The following is a 24,483-nucleotide window of genomic DNA, read 5'->3' as shown; positions in this document are numbered from 1 at the left end:
GTTCCCATGTGATCTCAGAGTATACAACACATATAATGCAAAAGAAGTGGAGAATATGTTGAGCTATGACTGCGCTCAGTAGGTCTCCATCTTTATTCAGCAGCACTTTCCCAAGCACTTTGAAGTGTTTGTGGAAGGTAAATAATTTTGTTGTTAGAAACATGGTGGTATTTTCCAAAGGCTAGAACAAGCCATACTTTTCTCCTAAATACTTCTCACTGACTGAAGTAAGGAGAAGCCACAATTTTAGCTGATGGGAATACAAACATACACTAAGACACAGGGTTTAACTGAAAGAGCATCAGGCTGCTGCTTTTTTTAAATACCAGAAATGAATCATTATTTTATTATTTTCTATCTTTGTGCCATAAATATTCCCCAGGCCTAAAGAAGAATATGTTCTAGATTCTGACAGGTATTTATTCACTGACACTAAAAAATACCTATTCAAAACATCACCAGAGGAATTTGTGTTAGACTGTGACCAAAGCAGGTGCGTGTGTGAATACATTATCGGTGTACATGGGCCAGTGCACCAACGGAGAGCATTTTTAGTCATATTTTGGTCATAATTGTCCAGTAGGTGGTGTTATGAGTCACAGGAACTAGACATCTCACAGGAAAACTGATGTGATCTGAATGCTAGAAGCAGCTCAGGTCTTTGGAGGATAAGGAGGAGAAATAGTTTGTTGAATTTTACAGGGCAGAACTGTTTGATTAACAATTAAAATTTGTTTATGTATGCAGTACAGATTCTTCAGATAATACATACTGAATTCTATAACCAAATTATAACACAAAGAACATGGGCTGTTCTTCAGGTCCAACAGTTAGTTAAACTGGAAATATTAAACCAGTAGCATTTAAACAAAGACTATTTTTGAGCACAAGGCAACAGTCTGAAGAGTACAAACTATTTGGTCACGTGCAGCAGAACTTGCATGCCTGGAAATTACCTTGTTTCCAAGGTTGGAAAACTACTGTAGGAAAAGTGAACAAAAGAGATGACCTTTTGTGTAGGTAAGGAGTTCAGAGTTAAATGATTGTTATTCCTTAATTGCTGTAGCTGATACGTGAATTACCCAGTCACTACGCTCTCTTAGGCATATCTCTTTTCCTTGTTAAAGAGGAGCAGTCATATTGCTAATCACCTGCTCATTGAAATTACAATAAATAATAAAATACAATATTAAAATTACAATAGATAAGTCAGGAATAGAAAGAAAGTATATTTATTACAAAAATATTGAAAAAACAGCAACAACAAAACTATTCATCAATTATAAACTTTAGATTTAGGATTTATCTTGCATTTGCCTTTCACCACCTGTCACAGATTTGATAGCTTCTCATAATTATCTTGTTTATTACTGATAACCCAGGTGAGTAATATGTGAGAGGGCAAATTCTGGGAGTAAAATACAGAGAAAATGTGTGAGCAACCATTTACTGGGATTAATGAGTGAAGGGATATAATACAAGGGAATGTTGCAGCACTGTTGAAAATAGTCATGAAGAGAAGGACAACAGAGATCATTAAATTTGTTTAAAAAGCAATTATTGATCATTTGTAAATATGCATCCATGGAGTTAGATTAACTTGTAATGCCTTGTAGCCCCTTCACACTCACATATGTGTGCCCATGCACTCACATGGCATGTGTGCTTTGTGTTTTGTAAAATCAGTATCAAGTTCAGTGCAATAGACTTTCCATCTCTGCAGATTTACCTGAAATGTAGCAATTAATAGCTAACAAATATAATATGTAATATATATAATATTATATATATATATATATATATAACTCGATATAGTAGCAGTTAAGTCAACCCAGGTAGGGAGTCTTCCAAAGAAAGTTAGTATGCTTTGGTCTTGCAGGTATTCCTTTGAGGAATACTAACTATCATGAGCAAATCTCTATACTAAAAGAGGAAATGTTATTTCAGCTTGGAAAGAAACTGCTAAAGACAGATGATGAGCCCAGCCTGTTTGTGAGAATATGTGTGCCTGCACGCATGTGAACAACAGTACAGAAATTCTTTTACATCCTTGTGTTCAACTCAACTAAGCCTAAGTCTTAATTGAGCAAATTGCGAGTCCTACACTAAATCACAAATATCCCAAGTCTTGAGTTAACTCGTTACAATCAGACTTAAGTAACAGATATTTCATTAATGCTGACTTTTGCTTAAGAAAAGTAATCCACATTTTATGTCTGTTGCCTAGTATGTGATTTTTTTTTTTTTAGTCATCATCCGTTATTTCTTTTATTCTTTTGTAAGTTCTTATATAATTCTGTAAAATTAGTCAGAGGCAGCTGTCTGATTACACATGTACAGAGCATACGTGAGAAGACTTTAAATGCTAAGTGATATCTGATGGAAACTAGTCACTTCTTTCCATGAAGGTAAAAATATGATCTGACATATTTGCCACAGGATATATCAGAAGAATTTTTGCAAATTAAAAAGAAGCTGGCATTTGAAACTTTATATTCATTCATAGCTCAGATTGCTGTTCATTTTGGGTGTGTGGATGGTGGAGGAATACCTGCTTCCATTGTCTAGCAGCCAGATTTCCAGGCTGAGAGGTTCTCAGGGACTTTTGAACCAATTCAGCCTGAATATGCGTGAAAGGGTATTTAGAGTACCAGAGGAGCTGATTTCTTGGCACAACACCCATGTGGAGTCCCAATATAGCACAATCTGTGGAACAGACTCAAAAATGTTAGCATTTTCTTACTGCAATTGTTTCATTCACTTTTGCTCTAGGCACCTTTCCTTGTAATCTAAACAAAACTGCCAGGGATTAGGTTGAATCAACGAGCTGCTAATATTTTAATCCTTTTGCAGCTCATTGACCATAGCTGAACTAAGCGCTGGTCAAGTGCCATGTCACTAGTTCAGTGGAATTCAGACTTTGGCACTCTGAAAAAGACAACAGATGTGCTTTAATGATTATCTAATAACTTGTATTTTTTTTCAGTTTGCTGTGTTAATGAAATCTAATCTCATTGACCCAACAGAGAAAACCATAACATAAGAACATTAACGGCAAGACAAAGGACCTAAACATACCATGCTTTGGCCAGAGTACAGAAATCAAAGCCCTACAAAATGTACTGGGAGCAACAGGCAGGTTGATTTCCTCTCCATGAGCAATACTGGCTTAGATGAGAAATGGTATTGCATATATACAATTAGATTGCCAAACAAGGTGACAGAGTGTTTTCTTCAGCCTTACGTGGCTAAAATTACTTTATCATTTTGTACCATATTGTCTTAAGCAATAGCCTGAGCATCAAATCTTTGCAGGTATATCTAGGCTTATAGACTGGAAATCCTAACTGAATACTAAAAAAAAGTCCTTGTGACTATTTATCTCCAGGGCTTGTGTTTTGTATTATTTTACTAGTGATTCCTCCTTCCCAGCTGAATGTCTTCTGCCTTATCTAGGCTGAAATAGATCTAGTTGCCCCTTTCTGGAAACCATTGTAATGTATTCTTTGTAATATCCAATTTGTATCACTGGTGACATTAATGGCAAATGGGACCCATTAGAAGGCGTGACAAGTGAGTTGTCAGATGTTGAGGCCATGACTTCTCCCTATCTCTCCAGATGACGGCAAGTAAATATTTTGAGGTAGGGGATTTAGATAGAAGTCTTTGATCTTCCTGTGTGTGTTGCAGAAGCTTCTGGACTCAAACAGAGATGGGCAAGCATCAGTCATGCTAACAGACAGCTGTCACAAGAAGCAATGCCACATATAATTGGCAGTACAATCCTTCTTTGAATGCTTTAATCTGGCTAAGAAGATGGAAATTTTCTTTCTGTCTTCTGCCGAGCTCCAAGGGAAAGGGAAAAGGGAATTCAGCTTACTGGCGTCATCCCCAGGCAATTTTATTGACTGTGTGGCTGTCAAAGGGGACTGACCGAAAGATCAGAGATTACCTGATTGACCGGATGTAGGTTGTTGTTTTAGTTTTAGCTTCTGTGAATCCTATGTGCTTTTGGAGTCACCAGAGATAAGTGGAGGAAAAATACACAGGAGGGAAACGACCTACCTTGTTGGACATAACAATCACACCAGCAGGAAGTTTTGTTGATGTGAAGTCAGAAACTTTTAACCCCATTCAGCAAAGCTTTGGCCTATGGAATTTAATGGAAATTATGTGTCTCTAGCTGAAGAGCTATGAAACCTCTTTGATATCTTCAGCAAATGAAGATATATTTTACTCTTTCTGTATTCCCAAGAGATTAATCAAGCTTGCTAGGTACTTTATAATAAGTTAATGAGATTCTGTGATCAATTTGTGAGATCAGGGAAGCCCTCTGATCCAAAGGCCTGTGAGTACAGCCATGCTATTAGAAACCAATAGCAGTTCTGCTGGCCAAGAATGAATCAAGCAATAGGATTCAGATCCAAGCTAGGACTGAGGATGCTTTATTTAGGACTTGGCATTATTAGTGGCCCACAATGGGTGTGATCTTAGGCAAATAATTTCACCTCTGAAAGTATACATTCCTCATGCTGTGAAGTTGAAGTCCTTCTTTGCTTTGCAAAGTTCCTTGCTGAAACAAGCATGCATGTTGCCCGGAGTTTTGTATCAAAATAGACATGAATGAGCATAACCAACTATTTAAACTAGCTCCATCTGTACTTTCTGTGTGAACAGATGTTAGCAGCACTTCTGCTGCTGTGGTCAGCAGAGCAGTGGGTAGGTAGCTCTAGTCACTAGAGCAGGAACAAGGCTTTTTACATTTCTCTGCAGTGAAAATTTATTAATTTATTATGCCACAGAGATCATGGCCATACAATAATAAAACATCTCTTGCTTTAAGTCTGGTCCTTGGACATATCATAGGCTCTTGGAGCATTAGGTTTAACAATTTCTCTTCATGTTTTTCTCTCAACTTGTATTTTTTCTGTCAAACTCTGATTTCCCATCTCTGTAGCTTTGAAGCTTATCCCTGATAAAAGACAGCACTTATGTCAAAATACACTAATGTCATTTTGACACTGAAGTGCACAGCGTGGAAGCCATTTCGCTTGGCAGAATTATCTCCTTTGGCAGCCTCACCACAGCTGAGCTGAGCTGCTGGGCACTCATGTGTGTTTGTCCCACTCTTTTTGTCAGAGGTAAACCCTTGGGACTTTCATCAGCTCACATGAGATAAACAGTAATGCAAATAATGCTGAAAAAACATGCTAGTCTGAGACTGTTTTCTGGGAAACAGTTTCTTGTTAGTTTTGGGGGTTTAACTCAGCACATCAGGATAATTGAGGGAAATGAATAACGGTGCCAGATGCAGTATTTGCTGCTTTTCCTCCTGCGGCTTCAGGATGAAGTTTTTAGTGAATGAAGGTGATAAATAATTTGAAATTATTCATTTCTGAATAACTGTTGTGCTCCCGAGTGCATCATATCACTTTGATAATTACTCTAGATTGTAGTCACTTATTAATACCAGCTTTTTACTTTTAAGGCAAAAATGACCTTGTGATTTAGGAACTGGACTTCGGGTATGAGTTCTCTCTTCTACATCTGACAGAAGAAGCCAAAAATCTTCCCACTGTCGCCTACATCAGCTGTAGTTCACAGGCACTACAATTCAGTGTAAGTCAAACAACATTTTTGCAGGGTCTTTGCCTGTCTCTTCTTACAGAGTTTTTTAGAAACATCACTTCCAAAAAGTAGTTTGGCCTTTGAATGAAGTTGTAGCATCTCCCCTTCAGCTGTTCTCAAAGCAAGTTTGTGCTTACGCCCTGCACTTAGGCCAGTCTGATCATTGCATACTGTACCTACATTTTACACAGATTTCATGAGTGATCATAGCTAACTGTTGCATAGTTTGTGCCTTTGAAAAATTCCCATATTTGCCCATGATTTTGTTTTAATCTCTACTGAAAAAAAGAAAAAGAAAAAGAAAAAGAAAATACACTTCTTCCACTGTCCATATTTTAGACCATAGGTTGCTGGGTAGGATGCCCCTTGGTGAAACTGGTAGTTCCATATCTGGCACTGCCCTGCTCTCCCCTGGCAGGGCTGGATAGCTATTTTCATCTTATTTTTCTCATGTAATGATAAAAATTATGTTTCTCATTATCTGGTTTAATATCATAGCAATGAACTGTTCATAAAAATAAATAAATAAATAGCTTATTGCTAGCATTAGACCTAGCATTAAAGTTGAATTCCTTTTTTGAACTCAGTATGAACTACAGACTCAAGGTGAAGCACCTTGTTGTGCCTGCATCAAGATATGAGGAATGCAAAGAAGGACAAAGCAAGTGAAGTAAATTTTGAGCTGTTAAGGTAAATACAAAAGCTGTTGTAACTTCTCTAGAGTCAGTATTTCCTAGGATCTGTTAAAAATGCAATATGTGACAAAATGGCACATTTTAATATTTATGCTAAGCAATGACACCCAGCATATCAGGTCTTTATGAGAAAGCAGTGTGGCTGAGAAGGCCATTAAAATGAAACCAAGCTTTAAAATTATCACTGAATAGCTTTTGAAAGATAGAAGTACTACCACAACTAAGAAAAAAATTACTAACAATTAACAATGTTACTAAGTGTCACATTACTCAGAGTTTATTAACTCAGAGCAATTAAGAGAACAAATCTGTCCCTGTCTCATGCATCCGTGGCAGAGTTTTTAATAAGAAGTCTCTTTTCTTTTTGAGTTAAATCTATATAATTTGTTCAGTGATTCCTGGCACTTGGTGCATCATTACTGATTCCTCTCTAAAATGAGGAAGATCCTTGTCTGGATGTGAGCTGAAAGCAAATAGCTGAAACAAGAAAACAGTCGCAACATCTAAATACAGCATTGTTATTATGGCAATTTATGTTAAAATGTCACTTGGAGAACCACAAAGGCCTCATCATATTCCCAAACTGTACTCTGTGCCTGGCTGTCTGCCTTGCCTTCTTCTGCATCAAATAATGAGTGATGTTTTACTAGAAAATCTCGAGAGCAATGAATCAACAGAGCTGTAATAGAAAAAAAGAAATAAAAGATTTCCCACATGTTATGAAAAGGTTTTGCACAGGAGAAATTGGCTAGGAAGTCTTTTTCTGATAGAATGATTTTGGAAAGTAGGACTGTGTGCTGAGTGATAGGTACATATTTATACCTACCACAAACAAATTAAAGGGAAACAGTGTTTATTATTTTATTGACACAGTGACAAATAACAAAGTCTATGGGGTTTTATTTCTCTTGAAGACTTTTTACTACAGCCTGATCATTTATATGTGCTGATATCCTTTATAGCTCTACTGTGAAGCTGGCTGTGAAAAGAGTATCAGAGTATTGGGGTTATTGCATAGAGATGATTTAAAATGAGGGAGAGAGAGTGGAGCTTTTAAATCTTCTTCAGGTTATATCTATTAAATCTGATTGCAAACAACAGGAACAAAGAAAACAGTTTCAACCAAACTTCTGGTGCTGAGAACATCTTTCTTAAAAAAAAAACAAAAAAACAAGAAAAACATATGTATATATATATTTACATGGACTGTTAATTTTCTTCAAAGGGTCAAAGAAAATAAATACTTTTATTTCTCCAGAACAAGCTTTTTCTATTGGGTTAACTTTAATCAATCCTTCATCTTCTAAATTGCATTGGCACAAAAATCTAGTTTTATTTTAAGAGGAACACTGCAAAACTCTTTAATGCATCCTTGTGCAAAGGACTTGAAATACCTCATTCATGCAGAGTGAGAGCATCAAAACCAACTTTGATGAGTTACATGGGGTTTTGTTTCATGGTCACTACTCAGAATTTTCCAGAGTTATTTCTCTGTGATTCTTACTGAGCCTGGCTCTATCTGTCCAGTAACAAGTTTACCCATAGGAGTGAACAAAACACATCAAAACACATAACCCACTGCTTTCTTTGCAAAAATGACCTCTGGATGTACATTACCACTGAACCTCTGTTACATATGAAGCAGGCTGTGTAAATAAAATCCCAGTGGTTATATTTCACACACACACCCCCACACATACACCTTTCTTAAAATAGAGTATAAACTTGAACAGTCAGTTCAGAGAGAAACAACAGGGTGAGGAGAGCTATCTTCCTTCTTCAGTGAGAATGTTTGGTTTAGTTCAGACTCAGCAGGCTGAAAGACAAGAAAGGTGTTTCTGCCTATGGGGAGGCCAACATAAGAAGCGAGATGATATAGCCATATGCTTCAGCAGCAGCACAAAGCCTCATGGCTGAGTGGGGTCTTGCAGGGAAACTTGTATAAAATGCACCCAACTCATTAAAGATGAGCGCAGGGAGGTCTGTTTCTTGTGTTGCACTGGCTGTTACAACAGCTGGCTAAATTCAACTGCAATTGTAGTGGACAGCAGCAGTTGGGGGCCTAGCTTGCTGTCTGGCCATGAGGGACCCCTACTATAACCTGTCATCACTCATCTAATGAGCCTGAAACAAGAGCAAAGACTCCTTGGCCATACTTGCTATCTTTAGAAGAGATGGCATAACCCACAACTGCTGTGTGTGGCAAGACCAGTTGCAGATGAACTCTGGGTACTGCCGACAGAGGGTCAGGATCAATTCACACACTTAATCCCAGGCTCAAGTGGGCAGATGCTGTGGGTTCCCAGTATATAGGCACATATGTACTTCTGCTTTAAGATTTAAAAGTACTTGGACTTTCTGAAGCCCTGGTATCCAAACTAGACTGAAGCATCCAGCAGCTTGATTTTTAGAAGTCTGTATTTTGTGCGACCATTTTTTTCTCATTTTATTTATCAACTGTTCACTTTCATGCTGCGGTAAAACCTAAGACTAAACAAAGAATGTTTATAAACGCCATAGATAGACCTCAACTGTGTACAATCAATTGTTAATAAATATATTACAGTATCAACAACTGCATAATGATTTAAGAATACCAAGTCCTCAGCAATAAAAACTACTGAACAACATCCATTCTGTATCTCCACTCATAGCCTCCTGACATATCAGCTAGATTTTTTCTTGCAAGATTTTTGATCACTCAGAAATTGCGGTTTGGTTGTTATGATCAATGTCTGGCCTGCTGTTTGTGTGCCACAGTGCCTGGGTGATAAGCCAGGTTTCAGGGTTACCTGAGTTTTTTGTAAACAGACTCCAGACTACAAGTGCTTGTTGCAGTAACAGGGAAGCAAGAAATTTTAAGGAATATTTTGAGGAAGAAGGGCACAGTAACTCTAAGTCAGAGGAACTGTGATATCCCTAAAGTTCCTTTGTTTAGAGATATTCCCAATTCATCTGATATGAAATCTGAGCCCCAGTTACTGGGGACTGAGAAAATGGGTAAAAAGTCTTCAGAAACCTTTTTATATTCTGAAGATTTCAGCAGCAGGTGTTCTGCATACACTTTGGGTGGCTTATGTGTAGAGCTGGTTTCCATGCCAACTAATGAGCCCTCTTCATAAATTGTGGACAGCTGGCTGAAAACTCTAATTAGAGCCCCATCTTTGCTACTGTGTGTGTGCCTGTGTTTGACTTAAATACAGAAGTGTACTATTTGTGTGTTTAATGGTAGATCAGTGTGTACAACTTCAGAGGACTGATCTCTTTTCTGGATGTGGCAGCACCTTCAGGGTCTGTGCAAGCTTTGATGAGGACCGTCTCTGCTGTGAAGCCCATCCTGCCCGGGTAATGTTGTGGGCTGACCACAGGCTTGTGGAGGTGGTTGGTGGGGAAAGATGATGTTGTTGGTTTCACAAGTGCTGTGTTCTCTTCCTCTTTTTAAACAAGTCGAAGCATACATCAGTAAAAGAAGCAGGGGAAAAATAACTGTGTATTATTCATATCTAAGTATATTTAGCTTTAGGCTCCCAATGAATCTCAGCATGAGTTGTTACCCACTGAACCAAACCTTAGGCTAGTCTCATTATAGGAACCTCTTTTTAAAAGGGAAGGAAATTAGAATGAAAATTGTGTCAGTATTTGTGGAGTACCATCTGTGTGAATATCTGGAGCTCATTGCAGGTTTCTAATCTTACAATTAGCTATCCCAAATACAATACCCCTAAGCATCTAGGAATAATCTTTAACTCAGAAGGTGTGAACTTGGGTTGATTCACCAGAACCAGGATCCAAGGTCTGCAAAGGCTTATTTGGTATATTTAAAGCATTTGAAATTGATTTATGCGTATATTTTTGGACTAGAAAAAAATGTGCTTAGCTACATAGAGCTCATCAGGATGAGAAGTTTTAAAATGAAGATCCTGTGAGCACATGAACCAAAGGTGTTCTGCCAAAGATGACTGCTTAGCTAGGGCTTTACTAATACTTCTCAACTTACATTCTTGTGCTATGTGCCATGAGCTGTGTGCTTCTGTGTAATAACTGAAAGGGTTGGGGGATTGGAGTGGCATAAATCTCTTCCCTTAAATACTTGATAACAGTAAAAGAAAGGTGAATCAAATACCATGGTTTGTGGTAGCAAAAACCCCCAGAATTTTGGTATGTTGTTTGGTGTTCTGACAAGGGGGCAGGTTTTTCTTGATGTTAAGCAGCTGGCTTGAAAAATTGGAGATTCTTACTTCTTCTAGAAAGTTTGTCAGTATTTGAGTGCCTAACTTCATTCTGGATCTATCTCATTCTCTTTTGAGAAGTAACATGGTGATGGTGGCATGGGAGCACTGCTGCAGGACCTAACCTTAATTTTTGTTTTAAATAGTAGGGACAAGATCTCTTAACTCATAGATTTGACTAATGAATTTTTAAGGAAATGAATAAGCTTTTCACTGATTACAAGAGTGCTTCTGGATACGCCTCTTTTGAAATGTAAGCCATTAAGTAAAAGCTTAACACTATACCGTTTGAATATATTAGCACGTTTGTGTAAAACTGTGGAAAACTTATACAGAAGGAGACTGTTAAGAGTGTTGTCCTGCAATCCTTGCATGTGTGACTATTATTTACGAGTGATGATGAAACCATCCTACAGTGTAGGCACATTAGCAACAGTTCTTACCCCCTGCTGTTCTTTCTCTGTGCCTGGGCTAGCTACTCTTGTTCCCAGAATGAAAAGTAGGCCTGTTACAGCCACAGTGCAACCTCAGCTCTGCTCACTGTGCTTTATCATCCTTATACATACTGCTTAGAAGACAATTCTGACTCTCATGTAATTATTTCTCCAACCTTTTCAGTTTTTTGTTTTTTGTTTTTTTTTAATTATTGTTACCATTTGTGCACTAGATATGATGTAACACACTGGTAGAGTTAAATCATTTTTCTGAATGCATTGTGGCAGTCATTACACTGTACTGTCATTGTTTAGCTTTGAATCAAAACAAACTCTGATTTCCCAGTGCTGTTTTGTAGCTTATGGATGTTTCAATGGGAAGTGTAATGCACCATGTCTTAGAATGGCTTAGGTTGGAAGGGACCCAAAGCATCATCAGGTTCCAAATTCTTGCCTTTCCTCATCATGAGACAGATAACAGAAGAAAAGATGATCCAAAAAGAGGAGATTTGGGATGGTGCTACTTCTGGACTTTTGCATGCCAAATCTTTTTTTACTTAAATGCATGTGTGCACAGATGATGATTCATATTCCCAAATAAGTTTTCCAGGATTTTGTGTAGTGAATTTTCTGTCCTTGGCCTTTACTTGGACCAAAGAAACACACTGAATCATGCCCACAGGTGACTCAAATATCAGTGCTAGTCTGTGGTAGTCTTGTCTAATTAAAACACTGCAGGCAAAGGAAGTTGACGTGAGGTTGTGCTAGAGAGGACTGCAGACCACTAAAATGGAGAAATTCATAGGAGAATATATAGCAAAAATATATAATCTCAAAATCATATATTCACAAAGACCAACCTTATCTTCACATCACTAAGCAGTGTTTCACTGGAGTAGGTCAAGGCTGCCATCTGGCGACAGTAGGAGGAATCCAGATACCAAGAATAACGCTGTTGCTGATGACTGAGTTTGTATTGACAAGGCAAGCTGTGCTTTCTGAGTAGGTGACAATGTTTATGCGCTTCTCCATAACCTGCCTTGTTTTCTGTACACGGAAAATGGATATGATTTCAACTTAAGATTAAACAAACAGATACTGCAGTCGCTGGAAACACTGTCTCCAAAATAATAATTGTTTTCATAATAAGCAGTTGATAGTGGGCACGTGCAACAAAAAATATACTGGAATTTTCAGGGAATTGAAGCAGGAAGGAACTGTAGAACTTAAACGTGACCTGTGATGTAAATAGCTTTCTGTTTGTATTGCCATTGGCCTTGGTTTTAAATCTTGCGTAAATCTATATAAACACAGTACTACATGCAGTCGATCGCCATTATAGGTTAACAAGCTTGTCTTTTATGAGTACACAAAGGAAATTTTGCAAGTATACTTGAGACAGTTTGGCAGCTGCAGAAACAGTCACTTGCTACAACTTATACACACGCCTTTTCACATTCTAAATGTAGAGAGGTGTACCGTGGCCCTTATGCATAGAGAACAGAAAATCAATGGAATACCATCCCAAGCAGTTAATGTGTGCTTTACTTGTAATTGTGAATGTCACAGCCAGCTACACAGTAGGGCTGCAGGCATCAGCTGGTCATGATTTGAGCAAGTACAGGATATTTGTGTTTGAGGTTTAGAATCTACCCAGAACGATGTACCTCACAAATCCGTGTTCTGATACTTGTAATTGAATGTGCAGGAAAATAATCTTGTTTCTCATTGTCTGAAATAGTTTGCAGTTTCTTGGTCAGGTTTGGGTCTGTCTGCCCTACAATGACTAAGATGTGAAAATGAAGTAAGGTTGCAGTGGAGTCAGATCGCATTGGTTGATTAAAAGTCAGCAGCAATTTGAGTCAGTGTTTTGGAACCATTTCAGCTGAATGCATTGTCATCAAAGTATGTTTTCTTAACTGGAGTCAAACATTTCGTATCAGAATAAAAAGAATTATAGTGAAATTTCCCAGGGAAACTTTGGTCAGAAAATGTGTGTGTGTGGTTGGGGGGGGGGGGAGGGTAGCGAGAGAGAAAATTAATAAATGTATTGTAATTTATTCCAGTGCAGAAGAAAATTACACATCACCAACTAACACAACAAAATGTATGGCAAAACATATATAAAACCCTCTTTCTATTCAAACCTGTTTTATAATGACTGTAATAAGTACTGATGCCAAACTCTTTATTTCTAAAGGAAAAGAAGTAGTACAGAGATAAACATTTTAAAAAAAATATTAAGAAGAACAAAGTATTTTCTGTGTTCTTCCTTATTTTCATCTCATTACACCATGTTTACTTTGATGAGCTGTCAGGGATCATCAGAATACTTTAGAAGGTCTTGTACAGCCTTGATGCCCACTTATGCAGATGGGAGTAGTGAAGATGAAGATAATGTACTATTCCTGCTGAGCCTTGAGTGGCATGGGAGCAGTGAGTTTTTCCGAACTATATGTCATATTCCAGTTCAGAAGTAATGAGAAGCTAACCCTGGTCTCATGGAGGCAGAGGTCTGCTTCCTTATCAGATAACTTTAGGCCTAGATTCTCCAAATATTTATTCCTCTATCTCATCCAAATTGTTCTGAAGAAAAATGTCAGCTTGTGACAAGTTGGCAAGACAAAATGAAGATCATGAAGTTGTTTGGATACTAGAGTACTGTTGCCCCCCCATATTTAACTTAGGAGATTTCTTCATTTGAAATTACCAGTGCCTGAGGCTGCTCCAGGAAATACTAAAGGAGATTTTTGCTCTTAGCAAAGACAAATTATGTGATTGGAAAAGCCAGCATTTCCCAGTGAGCACTCTGAGAAAAATGACTGGAATACTGTTCCGATGTTATGAGCCTACCAAAACATGCTTCTTTTATTTAGCTTATTTCACATTCTGACTATTTAAGGATCTCGATATTAAACCAAAAAGTTTCAGTTAGCTAGACTCATTTTCCTGCTTGTGATTATATTCAAATGGACAGTTTCTCCATCTGTGGAGTTGTTTGAGGTTGTGTTGGATGGGGCCCTGTGCAGTTTGCTTTAGAGGGTGGCCATCCTGACTGAGGCAGGGAGACTGGAACTGGGTGATCTTTGTGGTCACTGCCAGTCTAAGCCATTTTGTGATTGAATAAATGCTTACATTTCTTCCAGGATCCTTAAGAAAGTCAGAGGCTGTAACAGGTAAATTCCTTATACCTCAGATATTTGCTTGACATCGGTGAAGGTAGATGAGGTTATACTCAGTAGTGGAAGACAAAAAGAAGTAAAGGCTGGGGTTGTAAAAGCAGTTAGCAAGATATATCATATTGAGTCTTTTTATTTTACATCAGAGTAACTTTATAAGACTTAAAGCTACAATGAAAGTAATTACTCTTCTATATTTGCATCTAATGCCAATTTTTTTCCAGAGCTTTTACCTATAGTCTACTCTGTAGACATCATCTGAAATTTTCCAAATTCTATTTGCTTATTTATTCCGTACCATTTTTTCCTTCAGAATAAAATTTGGCTTATTGTGACTCAGGGATCTGGAACAGGAAAACTGTATAGATTGAGACAAACCATTTATTTTAAGTAGTTGTATTTCCATGTGAACTACTGGAAAGGTTTCTCTATTTCATGATCCTTAATAACAGGTGCTTGTTCCAATAGTTAAACGTAGCAGTATCCAAGAGTTGATTCCTTTAGAAATCCATGAAACTTTTTTATTTCTTCCAAGACCGTCAGTATTATAATTCAGTGAACACTTGTTTTAAACAAATTATTTTAATCTGGCTTAAAACCTCATTATAGAAGATATATTCTGTTGTGAATGAAAAGGAGACTTTTTTCCCCGGTAGTTTTGCACTGTTGTAAAAGATGGAACAAAAAGGGTTATGGCAAGGACATGATTGATGAATGTATTTGTCTAATAACAATTACAACGTTATGGAAAACCTAATGACAGTTCAAGTTCTCTCTTAAATGCTTTATGACCTAGGATGATATTAGAGAAAGGGATGTATGTGAAAATCTCATCCCAAGAGTAAGTAAAAATGGTTAAAAATTAAAAGAAATGGAACAATTGTATTTCTGATATTGAAGAGAATCTCCCAAAAATAATTCTTGGCTAGTAGGAAAAATGTTGATATGCTCAGTAAGAAGCTCTGCTGTCACTTCAGTGATGAAGATTTTGAGCTTGACTAAATGTGGAGGAAGAGTAATGGTAGGAAGACGTTGCATGAGCAAATCTGTATCCAGACATGTAACTTTGCCAGCAGATAAAGGGTGACAGAACATCATTTGCCAATTCCAGAGCTTGCCAGAATGTATTTAATCATTACTGAGCTTTTGCTAAAATAAGTGTTTAAAACAACTGATAATAGATATACAATAAAACAAACAAGAAAATTTCTTATGAAGTTTTCACAGTATTTTCAATGTGTGCTTTCATTAATCTTCCCACTAGGTATATTATAAAACTACTATTATTATTTTCTTTTGTAATACAGTAGTAAAAAGGACTTGCAATTATTTTCTCATTGCTTTGACTGCTGGAATTTTATTGCTTTAAGAGAAACAAAACAAACAAACAAGAAACAACCAAGTAAAAAAAGACAAGTCCAAGAGAAGGATATCAGAACTGAAATAACTGAAATGACTGAAATATTGAAATATACATGGAATATTCAACCCAGTTCAGACAGATGCCAGAGTGAGGAACTTGAACTTGCCCTGGAAATTTCATCTACCAAGGGTGTGACTCACTTTCTGGTAGTAACTTTTTGGCTGGTTAGATTGGGAACTGAAGGTGAGCAGGCTCTGGATGTAACTCTCAGTTAAAGGTTTCTGATTTCAGAGCTTCATACGATTCATCAGTGCCAGGCTTTTAGATTCCATGGAAAGATTTAATTAAAAAAATGATTCTAAAACAGTTCTCTGCAGTGACAAAAAATATAATGCTGTTGTTCACGGATATCAAGGAAAGAAAGTAGGGTAGATGTTGTGGATGATTTGGAATGGGATTGCCGATAGAACAGTGCGAGTGGAGAAAAAAGAGGTTGCATTACTTATGTCATTACCAGCATTTTTCAGATGTGCTAGCTTGGAAGTATTTCTGCTAACTACACATATTTTGTTACACGAATTTTAGTGGAATATAAGATGGATCCATAGCTGAACCTTGATGCTTGCGTCAAGGAGAGAGGGTGCATTTAACGAGCAGGGAGACTAGCCAGGAGAGGGCAGAATCATAAAAGCTAAGGGAGGAGGTAGCTGAAGGGTGAAGAGCATGGTCAGCAGTGCAAACCACGGGAAAATGGGTAAAGGATTTAGGATTTTAGTTTTGTACAGGATTATATTTGCAAAGTGCTGGAACAGAAAGTGAGCACGGTAGCACTGTGGAGAGGAGCAGGGAGGAAGATCCAGTTGCAGCTGAAGCTTGCACATTCACTTAGCAGACACATGATGCAGATTAACAGGACTTTGTCGACCTACTTTCTTAATCTCTGTGAATGTAGGACTTCATCATAGCAGCTTTTGTTAAAACAGGATGCAATTTAAGGCAAGAATGTTCCCTCAAAAGTAAATAAACACAAAACGGATGGGATGTTATTTCTATTAACACTGATTGCTGTCTTTTCTGATTGTTGAATTTTTTTGAACACCAGATTCCTGGCAGGGCTATTACTGCTTTTTTTTTTCCTATTTTTCTCTGTTTTTCTTTTTTTTTCTTTCTCTTTCTCTCTCTTTTTTTTTTTTCCTCTATGAGATTGGAAACCTACTGTATATACTCTGCATTATTCAAGAGAAATAAACTCCACACCTTGCATATCTTGCATATGTTCAGTAACTTGAGGGTAATTTGAAATAAGAACAAAACCTGTTACACAAATATTGCTATTGTTCTCTTTTGTTCAGTTGAATTATTATATCATAAATACAGATGAAATGGTGCACTTATGACCTTAGCTTGATGTACTGCTAACCTATGTCTCATCTGGCATAAAAATTGCAAGTATCAGTAGGCCTCATGTCTCTTCAAAATCACTACTGAACTTATTGTTAGACAAGAAATCCCTTTGTCTATTTGGTTGAAGGATGAGGCTGTCTAAAGGAGCTGCGTTTCAGTCCCAACTGCTTCGGAAGCAGCCCGAACCCCCTCATACGCGGATAAGATCTCCTTCTCAGTTGGAGTGTAGCACTCTTCGGACCCCTTATATGATCGACTCCAGAATCCTAGGGGTTGGCCTCGGGTCTCTCCTGAGGCTCTTTGCCACAAACTCCAAGTGGGGCCTTTCTGTCCAGCAGCAGTATAGAGGATGTTCTTTACATCCTGTCCAGTCCGTACTGGCCCCAGGGCTACAATATGGGCTATCTCTTGTTTAATCTGTTCAAAAGCCTGCTGCTGCTCAGGACCCCATGCAAAATCGTTCTTCTTCTGTGTCACCTGATAAAGGGGGCTTACAATGAGGCTGTAGTTTGGAATGTGCATCCTCCAAAAGCCCACTGGACCCAGGAAAGATTGTGTCTCTTTCTTGCTAGTTGGTGGCCATGCAACCCTCCCTCTCACTATGGCTGTTGAAGGGAAACATCTTCTCCCTGTTTAGTAACTTAGGTGAGTTATTAGTACCCTTTTGTTCTCCCTTGATGCTGCTGAAGGGTGTTTTGAATCACTGAAGTATGAACAAGGAAAGTCAAAGCCAAGTGGAAAATCCAACTCTGTGAGTGAGTGCTATAACAGACAGCATAAAAATCTTTTCTCAGTTTTAGCTGTGTGGAAAATGGTTTTTACGCGCAGTATAATATCTTGTGCACCAGGTATGGAAGTCTTTTCTCCTGTATTCCCAAATCTCAGCAAATGGCAGCAAAAATTAATATGGTAGTTATCAAATTTATCAAATATTTAAACAAGAGGGACTGACATAACTGAAATTCTAAAAAGTCTCTACTTCTTTATGTGAATGGACCCCAAACTCAGTACACTGAGTTACAAGTTCATTTTAATAGCCAGTAGGTGGGGCTTGACACCTCTGTTGATGGGATTCAGTCACTTTACCTCAGCATGTGAATGATCATTTGAATCAGAAAAGTAATTTTTACTTATTTTCTTGTTGTTTTGGTTTAAATTGTTGTGGATAAGATATGTGATGGGGAAAAAAGAAAAAAAAAAAAAAGAAAAAAGAAAAAAAGAAAAAAAAGAAAAGAAATAAAAGAAAAAAAGAGGACAAAATATTCCTCAGCTGCTGAAAGGTAAATTCAGATGCTGCAGTATTGTAGGAAGGCAATGGGGAAGATTATCAATACTTAATAATAAGCTTATTGCTTCTAAATCGTTCTGATATATATCTTGGCATAATTTTAATAGAGTCAACAAAAGTGAAACAGAGTGCAATAAGACTCAATATGAAGCTAAAGAAGGCATGCTCAATCTTTTTGCGTGCAAGGATAGGGTTAAACAAGATTTTACATGCTTATAGTACACTCCATTAGTAGGGTATTGTGCAGTGTCTATTACCTTGTTTTTACAAGCATGGTAAACAGTTTTCAGTACTACAGGTGGGTTTGATATATATGTATATATACATAAGTATATTTTTCTTCTTTTACAACAACTAGAACCAAAGAAATATTTAACACATGGGGCTTTAGAGTGTACTGTGGGGAAAAAGAAGGGGCTAGTAAATAATCAAACACTAGAGAAAAATTCAAAACAGCAAACATTTAGAAACTGTAAATAACTGAGATATTGGCTCCCTCCTGGACCTGGTTTTGAAAGTTTTTGGATGAGACCATGAGCCCATTTTCAGTTACCAGACCAAAGATAATCATCTTGAATAACATGGGGAGGGGACTATTGCCAGAGCAAAAATCTCCAATAAAACATGCATAAGAAATTATGAGAACTAAAGGATATTGTGGGAAGCTGAGAGCTAGAATGGAAGCTGTATTTCATCTTTAACTAGAGCAAATGCCATTGCAATTACAGTAATAGCAACAGAAACAAAGCTGAACTAGGAAGATGACAGATGATCAGCGGTAGGAGGGGGTGTCCACATTCAGTATGAGTCACAGTGAGTTTGCAGATAAAACGCAGTAAAATAGTCTGGCCAGGACAGTGTGAACAGACACGAGGACAGATAAAGTCAAGTGATTCTTTGAAGGTGGTCTGATCTTTAAATATGCTTCAGATTAGAGGGGTTGTGAGAGGATTGAGGCCTTGCTGAGTAGGGGCTGGATAGTTATTCCCAACCTTTTCTCAGCATGAGGAAATAGAGAAGTCATGTTCCTACAGATAATGCGGCAGTGCTGCCCTTGCTCTTATGCCAAGGTTTTGCAGTCTTCCCTGGTGTCAATCATTTGCAGAGATAATGCATAAGAACAATTCTGACCTCAAACAATCTGATGGCAGGAGGACAAGTTTGTACTGGAAATATTGATTTGATTTTTTTTTTAAGTACAATTATTTAAATAGGAAGAAAACGATGTGAAGAAATCCTACATCCTATTCAATCCCATTCAAATTATCTTACATAGGGTACTCAGCAACTGGCACTTGTACACGTCCTTGATAACAGTTCTCTTCTGATTCATTTGAAAGCAACTCTTCTCTTTCTCATCCCTCATCCTTCCCAACTGGACAATTTATTTTGAGCTAAGCTATAACCTTTACCACTTTAAGAACCCTTCAAAGAGTTATTTCCTGCATTGGTGAGCACTTTAGAAATAGTGTTAGCAGTACAGACAAATATTTAGAATCAATGAGAAATGAAACTGACTATCTGCTTATCCAGGTAGCTTCATTGATAGTGGATTCTAGCTTTGCTCAAAAAAAAATTTAGGATTTTCTCATCCTTCCATGTTTCACTGTTCTCTGTATTTGCTATTGCTTACCTATTCTTTGGTGTTACGTAGACTTCAATTTGGTGGTGGTAGATTATAGGTTCTCTGGAAAGGGAGTTGTTGCTTCTTGGCAGTTAGCAGAAGTTCACACTCGGAAGTAGTAGTAAATACTGGGTATTTTCTTGATACAGAGGAATGTTACAACACAGTCCATTATCAGTTGATTAGAGGAGCAGAAATAAACCTTGAGCACAAAGCTGTAATTCCCTGCTCAAATAACACTAAACCTATTTATAGTTACAGAATAGGCAGAAAGTAAATGAGGAATGAAAGCATTAAGGAAATAATTTTCTCGGTCACTACCAGGCAATGACAGAATTATCTTACTAGTATTTAGCTTTTGATACTACAGAACAGAAAGTGTGTGAAGGGCTCTGGGACAGCTGCATAAACTTCCTCATGCTACCAGGCGAGAGATGTTGGTGGCAAGAAGTACCATGGAAAGGCTGAGTGGTCTGAGGCAGACAAATGTCCAAATAGAATGTGCACTGTCTGTGTTTCCAGGGAAGGGACTGAAATTAATGATATCCTTCATGATATTTTTAGACGTTCTCTAACCCCTTACTCTTGAGGACTGAATGATGAGTATAGTAGAAATGATCGTGATGGGAGAGCGCCCACAATCAAAGGTGGCAGAAGCTATATTTGGAAGCACTGAAATGTTGATGGATGGTGCAAGATTTTAAAGGTTTTGAAATTTTTGGATGAATGTATTGGGAGAATGACATACTGAAGGGATAGCAAAAGATTTCATTTTCTGCCTTCATTCAAATGACATAATTGCATATAACATTATCTTTGAAGCAGAGAAAAACCATTTTTCCCACCATATTTGCAGATTTGCAGAATAGGAACAATCAAAAATTTATGGATTTTTTTAACCAAAAATAAGTTTGGTTAGAGATTACTTCACTCAAAAAAAAAAAAATTAAAAAATTACATTTATTCCTCAGAGTGACTGGTATTTGTAATACATTGCCATCAGAATCTTTATCTGTCTAGTGGTAAGTTGTCCATCTTATATACAGGTCTTGGGAAACTCATTCCAAGGCTACAACACCATAAAATTCTACACTGATTTGGTGAACTCCTTGTTTCAAGTAGGCTAAGGTCAGTGGAGAAGAGAAAAACAAGGCAATCACTTGCAATCATTTCCAAGCTAATTTGAAAAGTATCACAAGCTGTGAGCTCTGCAGATTTGTAGAGGTGGCAAACTCAGATCCTAAGATGGTTGTGGTGAGCAAACACTTGCTGTGGAAACAAAGTCCTAAGTGAAGGGAAAGAGAGAGAAGGGTAAATGAGAATAATTTTCTTTCTCTGCTTTTTTAATTTGTTTTTAAGGAGGGTGCTTGTATGAAGTGATTCTCTAGGAATATTTTGCGTCTACTGCACTGGAAAAAAGGAATCTCTAAACATGCCACTGCTCTTCTGTATTTTATTTTCCTCCTCTTTCTCTTCCATTTCCATAGAGAAATGTCTGTCTTCTGGCCTCCCTACAGCTCTTATTCCTTCTGCTTTCAGGCTTCAGATCAGGGCCCATTTTTCTGTTGTTTTTCATTTCTTTTGTTTTTTTATTTTCCTTATCTATTTTACTGTTCTAAGCAGATCACTACAACTGCCAATACCAGGCACCTTAAGCCATGCCTGAGTGTGCAAACTGCTCTCATGTACAGGTACGTGGGGTTTCTTCCCCCTGACCTCTTTTTTACTCATTCTGATATCTCTTCTACCACCATTCAGTTTTGTGTAGATGAAGCTGGGAAAAAAATGGAAATATCCTGAGATAACAAATTTCATACTTGTCTTTTTGTTTTACCCTTGTGGACTGGAAGCTCAGGCTTGTGGTTACATCAGTCTGTTCCTTTTCCATATTAAAGCTTATATCCATATCTAGACTTAGTAAATTACGCTTGAAATTCTCCCTTTTCTTCCCTCTAACTTCTTGGTGAAATCTGCCCTACAGAGCTGTCTTTTCCCAGACCTTTCTTGTTTACTTTCTCAGCCACCCCCACTACTGAAATAAGTCATCATCATTTCTTGCTGTTCTCAGTTTCTTATTCAGATTCCTTCTTGGATTTCCCAGCTCTTACGAATCAGTTTAAAATCTCTTTCTCTTCCTCAAAGGACTAATACATCTACTATTTCATGCATTCTGGCTCTCATTTCTCCTCAGAGCTTTTTTTATTATGATTGCTCCATTTTGTTTCTCCCATCAAACTATTTCCATTCTGTTCTTTTCCTCAGTGTGCTTTTCTTTGAGTTTTCCTCTGTATTTTTTGCTCACTTCAAATCCCCTTCTTAAAACACTCTTCTTCCAGTACAGCTTTCAATGATAATAGCACTCATGCTAATCCCCACCAGAGCCATTGCAAGACTGGTTTTGTAGCTAGTTACTGAACCTTTAGGAAGTTCAGACTGTGGCCTAGAGAGCAAGTTACACTCAAGGACTGGTATACTGGCCCTCCTGCTCTGCAAACCACCAGCGTGAGTTCTTATTTACTTGTTTTGGAAAGAAAACCACAACAAACCCCAACCTGTAAACCTCAGTACTTTGAATGTACTCTTGCTCTTGCTGGCTTGCCTGCTTCTTGGGCAAGCCTGCAGAGAGGAACAACAGACACCATCTGCAGCTGTGAAAGCAGAGGCTGTTAGCAGTAATTTGTTCACTGTGGGATGGTGAACTTCTTCACCTGTGGTACAGATCTGTTCTCGAGCAGCCTGGAAAGTATCTGTTGCCAAATTGTTTTAGGAGTTCACTCTTAATTGCATCCCTTTTCACTTTTTTTTTTTTTTCTTCCAATGAAACTGCTTAGCCTGGAAGTAAATGGAATGTTACTTTCACACTACTCTGTTCCTATTGCTTCCAAAAATTGTGAATGATCTTTGGGGCTGGCAATATGTTTTTGCAAGGATGGAAGCAAAGAAGTGACATTTCAGTTGTTAAGACTTGTCATATCCGTGACTAGAGGAATGACTAAGAAATGCCTTCTTGACTAGTATTCAGATAATCATAGCAATGATAAGGTGTTAAGGAAAGCCAATTAGAGTCTGTGGAAGACTTTAATGGGCTGTGCATCAGGCACTAAGCATGGTAGCCCCCGTGGCTGCTTTGTGTTATGGTCTGCGGAATAAACTTCAAGAAGATTTAGTGAATCCAAGTTAGCTTTCTTCCTGGTAACTAAATTTTTTGATATGTTTAAAATACACCGGCTATTTTATTCAATGTAACGGGATGTATTTGTAAATTTAATCTGAAAAGGAATAAATCCTGGATAATCTTCAAACCCAGAGATTGTCTAAATAAGGAAAGGACTGAAAAGAAAGGAAAACACCAGGAAGGTAATGAATTGAGAGCTTCCTGGAGACAAGAAGCAGGTATAGCCAAATGCTGCAGTCGAGGATTATTTAAAATTCCTCTGACCAGTGTACTTCTTTGTGAAATGGATCAAATACTGTTTCTATTAGATGACAGGAGTTCATTTCCTTTCCTTAGATAAACACTTTAAGGTGCCAGACTCTTCTGTGAGATGATAAATGACTTCCTAGACGTCATCATAAAGGAAGTTGTTCCTTATAACTGTTCTAAATCTGTTACATATCAAATTTCCTGTGCATGGCCGCCACTCTGCGATGCTTTCCAAACTGTATTTCACAAATTTGCAGTGTGTCTTATAACATCGAGACACTCACTTTCCAGCTTTGTCTTTGGCACTGTTTGCAAAACACAGGAGGTCATGGGTCAGATTTTTAAGTTAGTATAACACATCCTGCCTACCTTGAATTACAAAAAATACACATTTTGGACGAGTGATTTATGAATTTGTAATTACAGATGGAACTGCTCTATTTCACTTCAGCCTGATGAAGCTGGGAACAGCTGAAATCTGCTTATTTCAGTGATGGGAAATTCAAGAGGAGGGTTTTTGCCCTCTTTGTTTTGGAAAATTTGAATTGTCATATTGAAAATAACAATAGAATCAGAGATTGTGCTTGTACTCAAGTACTTTTAGGTCACCTTTTAGGCAAGCAAATATCATGTCAAGCCTTTTGGGTTTTCATCTATTTCCTATGCAAATAAATTGTTAAAACAAAGTTTGTTCTCTTTGCTAGGATGTCGAGTACCATAAAGTGCTCTGGTAATGAACACGTATTGAAGTCTAATTAGTTTGCCATTAAATTTGTGTCTTCCTTGTTAAAAGAAAATTCTGCAGAGCCATAGAAAAGCAGAGTCTGTTTTGCAAGAACACTGACTCCCTTACCAAGTGACAGTAAGCAGAATGCGAAGTACTTAATGTCTATCCCTGTGATTTTTTTTCATCACTCGATCTTCTTTATCTCAAGATTTGAGGCATACGCTTCTGTCTGTTTGTTTTCAGTGAATTCTTAGCCTTGATGTAGATGAGAAGCAATTGCGCTGTGTCAGTCCCATGTAGATGAGAAGTAATTACGTCGTGTCAGTCCCAATCTGCATTTTTCTGTCACTAAAACTGTGTTCCTGGTGATGTTCTCTAGTGTTCCTTGGGTCTTGTTGCAGGTATGTATCAGGATTTGTAAGTCTTCATGACTAAAAAAGTCCTTTAAGAGTATGTAGGTCAAGCATTTCTATGTGACCCCTTTCTTT

The 24,483-nt window shown here is 37.7% G+C and overlaps 1 long non-coding RNA gene across 2 annotated transcripts in view; it reads left to right on the top strand.

The window, feature by feature from the left end:
* The first annotated feature begins 9,473 nt into the window (after positions 1–9,473).
* LOC107314463 overlaps positions 9,474–24,483 on the top strand; it is a 37,808-nt gene continuing 22,798 nt past the window's right edge. For both annotated transcript variants that reach the window (XR_004307565.1, XR_004307564.1), the window contains exon 1: positions 9,474–9,668. This is a non-coding gene — a long non-coding RNA (uncharacterized LOC107314463). The remainder of the gene's footprint in view (positions 9,669–24,483) is intronic.

This window comes from Coturnix japonica, chromosome 5, assembly GCF_001577835.2.
Source record: "Coturnix japonica isolate 7356 chromosome 5, Coturnix japonica 2.1, whole genome shotgun sequence".
Lineage (NCBI taxonomy): Eukaryota > Metazoa > Chordata > Aves > Galliformes > Phasianidae > Coturnix > Coturnix japonica.
Note: the sequence above shows the minus strand (reverse complement) of the source record. Positions and strands in the feature narration are given on the sequence as shown.